A 6,000-nucleotide genomic window follows, 5' to 3' on the forward strand; every position below is an offset into this window, starting at 1 on the left:
CCTCAATCCTTAACACACAAACCTCAATAAACCTCACATTTTATCAAATATGTTTGAATTGATCATTGCTTAAAACATAGCCTAATAAGGCAAACTGATGCATTATCATTAGTGAAAGCAATGACAAAAGACTGGTCAATGCTGTATTGATGATGAGGTACTGTCCTCAAGGATGCAACCTTGAGGTTGGGACGCCTCTGAAGAGTTGAATGAGTTTAGGGAGAGACTGAAAAGAATACCTTTAGAGGTTTCTGCTTGTATAGAAAACATTGACCAAAACCAGCTGTTTTTATTCATTTATTTTATAAAATTGCTGAGAATGAGAATATTAGTCAGAGACTTAGAGTGACCATCTATTATAATTTCAGGGGATTTTAGATTTAAAGTTTCAAAATTTCTCTGGACAGTAGAGTTAGTTGGTGCTAGCTGCATAGCCCACTACCATCTTGGCAACTGCATTCTACAATACACTGTAATACCTAAACAACAATTTTTAAGAAAATCTTTCCTATTCAGTAATATGTTTCTCTACAGTATGTCCTGATATATTTAAAGGGATAGTGCACTCAAAACTGAAAATTCTGTTTTCTGTCATAATTTCCTTATGTTCATGATGTTCCAAACCCATATGACTTTCTTTCCTCTGTGGAACACAACAGGATATTTTAGGCAGAATGTTAGCCTCTGTCACCATTTACTTTAATTGCATCTTTTTTTCCATACAACGAAAGTGAATGGTGACTGAGGCTGTAATTCTGCCAAACATCTCCTGTTCTACAGAAGACATAAAGTTGGATAGAAGAAAGAAATCAGGGTTTGGAACAGAGAATAAAAACAGTTCAAGGAAAGGAAACAAAAACAAAAACCGAAAAAACGTTACCGAACACAGGAACAAAGTCCCTTTCAGTTGTTTTAGAGTAAAAACTTTGTATTTACATTCTGGTAACTGGTTAATAACTAAGGATGTAGCATTTCATGACAGCTGAAGATCTTATTTGGCAACTATACTGTATATATGTAATTACTACTACATATACATGCTTAATTAATCCAGATGCAAGGAAAATACTGAGGTAAAAAGTACATTTCTCAGTTGTTTTGAAGTCTTCACTGGTGATGCATTAATACAGATTTGATGCTGCTGGGTTGTAACTGAGAAGCAGATCTGTAATTAAAACAAATTATTAAAATAAAATAATTAAACAATGATTAAATAATTTAAATAATAAAAAAAATGGCACAAGACGACATTTAGTCCAGATGTGTGAAGTGAGTGCTTGTATGCAGGAATTAGAGATTTAAGCTATTCATTTATTTTTGATGCCCAGACAAACATTTAAAATATTTGTGGGGATATATTTAATATTTAATATATATTTATAAGAATACATTAATTGAAAAGATGTTGTTTTATATAGGCTACTGTAGGCCTATATTATGCTTGCTATTATTTCTGTGCTAATAATTAGTGGTCGACCGATATGGGGTTTTTAATGGCTGATGCCGATGCCGTTATCCAGAGAGCAGGGTGGCAGATAGGCCGATACAATGCCGATATACAGTATATCACACAATTTAATATAGTAAATAACATAAACATAAAATTAAAAAAATTATAATAATTATAAACTCTTATTTAGCACTATATTTACACAATTTCACACAAGATTTTGTAAAAAGAATCTAAAAAAAAATAATATTGTATTTTAAATGGTAGATAGCGGTTTCTTCTGATTTCTGTTTAGTCATCAAATTTTAGTAATTTATTTGCACATGAAGAAATTGTTAATATATTAGGAAGAAGCAAATGACAGTACACACAGTTGTCCAGCAACCATGGATGGCATGTCCACGTTAGAAATCGCATTTTCTCAAATAATACCGAATCAAACCATTTGTACATACAGTGCATAGTGAATAAGACATTTACTTATAGCACATGCGAAGCGCTTTTACCTTGAAGTTGCACCAGAAACTATTTAGCAGAGACGGGCCACTTCTATCCACCTTTTTCCTGTGGGTCTTACTGAGGAAACTAATGTGGGTGGGACTTCCGCCGGAAGCTGTTCTATAGCATTCCCTAGCTCTGGCTGCAATCATTTTAGACCCTGTTTACAGCTGTTAATAAGACGCGTTTCGGATGATCCAATCGCAAATTGTCAGCACTAAATATAGTTGTAAATGGGGTGCAAAATGTTTTGTGATTGGATCACAAAAACACATACAGAGGTAGTCAAAAACCACATCGCATTTGAGGTTTAAAACACAAAGCACCACCTCTCACCAGTCAATCACAAGCCGAACAAAAGTTTAAACTTACGTGCGGATTTAAAAGGAAATAGCCGTCCAATTGGAAAACTTGAAAAAGCAATTACATACCCAAGGATGAGAACTTCACGGCTCTTCCTCAGTGTGTCTGTCTGATTTGAACATGCAGGGTGATGATAAGTACAAGTACACACATCTGAAGCTGAACTAACACAGGTACTCTACTAAACCAAAAATGACAATTTCGACTGAAATGTTGCGTTTGTGCTTAGATTAAATCTTAACTGCATCTGAGAGAAACAGCGAGCTGGTTTTGTTCGTGCTTTCTTTGTCTTTATGACTTTTTTGCAGATATCGTTCAGTAGCACACTGATATAGTGATTGATGTATGTCCATATGAAATCAGACATGCTCTCTTCAAAATCCCAACACTGCAATGAAAGAATGAATGGACGAACGTAAATTGTGTAAGGTTGGTTTATTACATCTGTTTAAGAGATGTGTTCATATTAGCAGACGGTATATATGATATTAGTTTTATTGATATTTGATATTTGCCTTTTTATAATTAGACAAGACAGTTAAAAGTTACAGCGAACTGTTGAGGAGAGAGAGGGAGAATGATGCTTATATTTTCGATTATTTTTGGTGAGACTTATTTTAAGCTTGTTTTTCCAGACCAGGTAGCTTGTTTCTCTTGTGAGATCTGGCAACACTGCAACTGCAACCCTGAGCACAGAGTACTGTCATTTTAAAAAGAATGTTATTAATCGACATTTTATTTCGTTCGGCTGAACCGGAACGAAAAATTACTGTTTCTGCTCAGAACAAACCGAAATGAAAAACAACGTGGAACAACGTGTGGGTGAGTAAATGATGACAGAATTTTCATTTTTGGGTGAACTAGACTATCCCTTTACTAATTTAAGAAAAAAAGCTAACACTTCACATTAAACTGTCCACATATTAAGCTAGACCTGTAGGCTAATAACAATAGCTAGTTTATAAACTAACAGTTCATTAGTATTGTTCTGAACACCTACTATTAAGTTCATTAGCACTATTCTGTAGCTACCTGATTATTAGGCTACACACTATAATGACTCTGTCTTGAAACATTAGAAGCCACAGATCAGTATACGTATGAAATGACGCAACAGAGGCTGTTTAGTGTAGTAATAAATTCTCTCTCTCTCTCTCTCTCTCTCTCTCTCTCTCTCTCTCTCTCTCTCTCTCTCTGTGTGTGTGTGTGTGTGTGTGTGTGTGTGTGTGTGTGTGTGTGTGTGTGTGTGCGTGCAGACAGTGCTGTATTGCCCGCGGTGGGTGATCCACGCGCACTGTGCTCTATTCCAGCCACCGGCCAGTCTCTTTCGCTCATGTCAAAACTGACTTTTAGAGGATCGCTGGATCCCATAGTTCGGCACCGCACATTCCCCTCCAACAGTTAAGTAAAACACTTAACATAATGCATAAGAACTGAGTCTTTCAGTTAGAACATACGCACTTTATAGTTTGGGATTTTGGACACTGCAAGTCTGAATAAATAACTTTTGTTTCTTGAACAAATTCTGACTTCACGCTCATCATTCGCTTCAATCCATTGACAATCTTTAATAGAACCACGCGAGCGGCCGGAGATTTTCACCTTTGTTTTTCGAAGGAATAAATTGATTGCCGAAAGTCTGAAAAGATTTCACTCACCCTTTAGGGAGACAAGGAGATGAGAATCTGATGTTGGGTACCCATTGCTGTAAACGAGATGTCAGGCGCTTCTAATGAATACAGATTTATTTGTATCCTAAAGACATCCAGCAACTACAGCAAGAGCCGACGGTAAGTGTTTTACCGCTGCAGTTCTGTCTCTGCAGTACAAGAAATGAGAGAGAGAGAGAGAGAGAGAGAGAGAGAGAGAGAGAGAGAGAGAGAGAGTTTGCTGTTTTGTAGAATGCGGACAAACCTGGCGGAAACACCGCGGTGTGACGTAAAAGAAACCCCCTACAAGAGCCGCGCTTGATTTATGACGTACCCTATATCATATCTCATCATATATTCAAAACTGGGATCACTTCCCTAGATTGAAGAGGTTGTCGTGATTTAACCTTGGCCACTCTGAAAATGTGCGCAAAATCCCCACTCCCTTATTTCTCATCAATCGTTTGGACTCAAAAGTTAAGGCCTACTTATTTATTTCAGTAGTATGCATACTTTTCCAGTAGCAGTAAGCTATATTTAATTTCACTGTGTTGACTAAACATTAAATAACCGCCAAAAAGGTTTATTCTGGCCTATGCATTATACATGAACACATTTCAAAGGAGCTGTTGCCACCTGCAGTATTCATGGTAAATTCCTAGACTGCATAAATCATAGAACAACCAATTAATTGTAAAAACATTATTAGACACATAGCCTACACCCTATAATGTAACAGATTCTGGGTATATAGCCTAATTGAGAATTGTTTTACTCTCCACTGCATTTGAGTCATTTTGTTTTATTTTTATGTAGAACTATGGCTATTTAGACATAAAATAAAAATATAATACATAATAAAAGCCCATCTATAATATCATATGCATGCATATGTGAATGCATAACCATACTTTAGATGGACAGGAATGTGTGTGTTGGCCTACCAGCAGGGATGTATGAATCGCTGTCCTCTAAATGAGCTGATTTCTTCTGGTCTGTGACCTCACCCTTTTGTGTTTCTCATTTATGACTGAAATAAAGAGGAGGTGGGGTTCTGTGGTGTGCTTATTTATAGCAGGAATGAAAAGCCAAGGAGCACTTAACTTAATGAGCCATTCTAGAATATGGAGTTCCTGTATTAGATATATGTGTCCTCTGTCGTAACTACAGAACGTCAGTAGAATTCAGTCTGTTACAGTCTAAGAACAAAACTTGATATAACATTATTCTTATACGTTAAATCACAAATCTATTTAATGTCACTTTAACAGTACCTGAAGTGTAGAAATTATGCAGTTTTTGAATAGCAGATATTTTCATGGTCAATGCTAGATAGCAATTTTCTGGTCTAATCTGACTTGACATCAGTCATTTCATAGAAAAATTTCAAAGAATGGCAAGAATCATAGATTATACCATTCTTATACAATTTCCAATCACATTTTATTTTACTGTGTATTTACATAGGTAATTACTGTTTAATACTAATCAACTATGTATTTGCTGTGTAATTATATTGTAGAGCTGCTTGTACTTACATTAGTAATTGCTATTGTTATTGCAATAGTAATGAATAACAGTAGCCTAACATGTAATATATAACACGGACACTGTAAAATAAAGTGTTACCCAATTTCCCTTTTTAATATTAGAGTCAAAAGGTTTCAAACATTTAATGATGGAGCTCAGCAGCAGAGAGACTCATTAAGACAAATAAGCATTAAAGGAATATTCCGGGTTCAATACAAGTTAAGCTCAAACAACAGCATATGTGGCGTAATGTTGATTACCACAAAATATATATATATATTTTGATTTGTCCCTCCTTTTCTTTAAAAATCGAGGTTACAGTGAGGCACTTACAATGGAAGTAAATGGGGCCAGTTTTTGGAGGGTTTAAAGGGAGAAATCTGAAGCGTATATTTTATTTAAAAAAAAAAAAATACATTAATTCTTCTGTTAAAACTTGTGTATTATTTGAGCTATAAAGTCATTTAAATTGTAGTTTTCACGGTATATTTAAGGTTTATGGCAACAAAA

At 35.4% G+C, this 6,000-nt stretch overlaps 1 protein-coding gene across 1 annotated transcript in view; it reads right to left on the bottom strand.

Annotated features, from left to right (window-relative positions):
• The window catches only part of LOC127439561 (synaptic vesicle glycoprotein 2C-like), a 43,863-nt gene extending 39,751 nt beyond the window's left edge, over positions 1-4,112 (bottom strand). The window contains exon 1 of the mRNA XM_051695720.1: positions 3,970-4,112. The gene's annotated coding sequence lies outside the window, so the exon portion shown is untranslated. The remainder of the gene's footprint in view (positions 1-3,969) is intronic.
• Between the last annotated feature and the right edge of the window lie 1,888 nt (positions 4,113-6,000).

This window comes from Myxocyprinus asiaticus, chromosome 4 (assembly GCF_019703515.2).
Source record: "Myxocyprinus asiaticus isolate MX2 ecotype Aquarium Trade chromosome 4, UBuf_Myxa_2, whole genome shotgun sequence".
NCBI classification, from domain to species: domain Eukaryota; kingdom Metazoa; phylum Chordata; class Actinopteri; order Cypriniformes; family Catostomidae; genus Myxocyprinus; species Myxocyprinus asiaticus.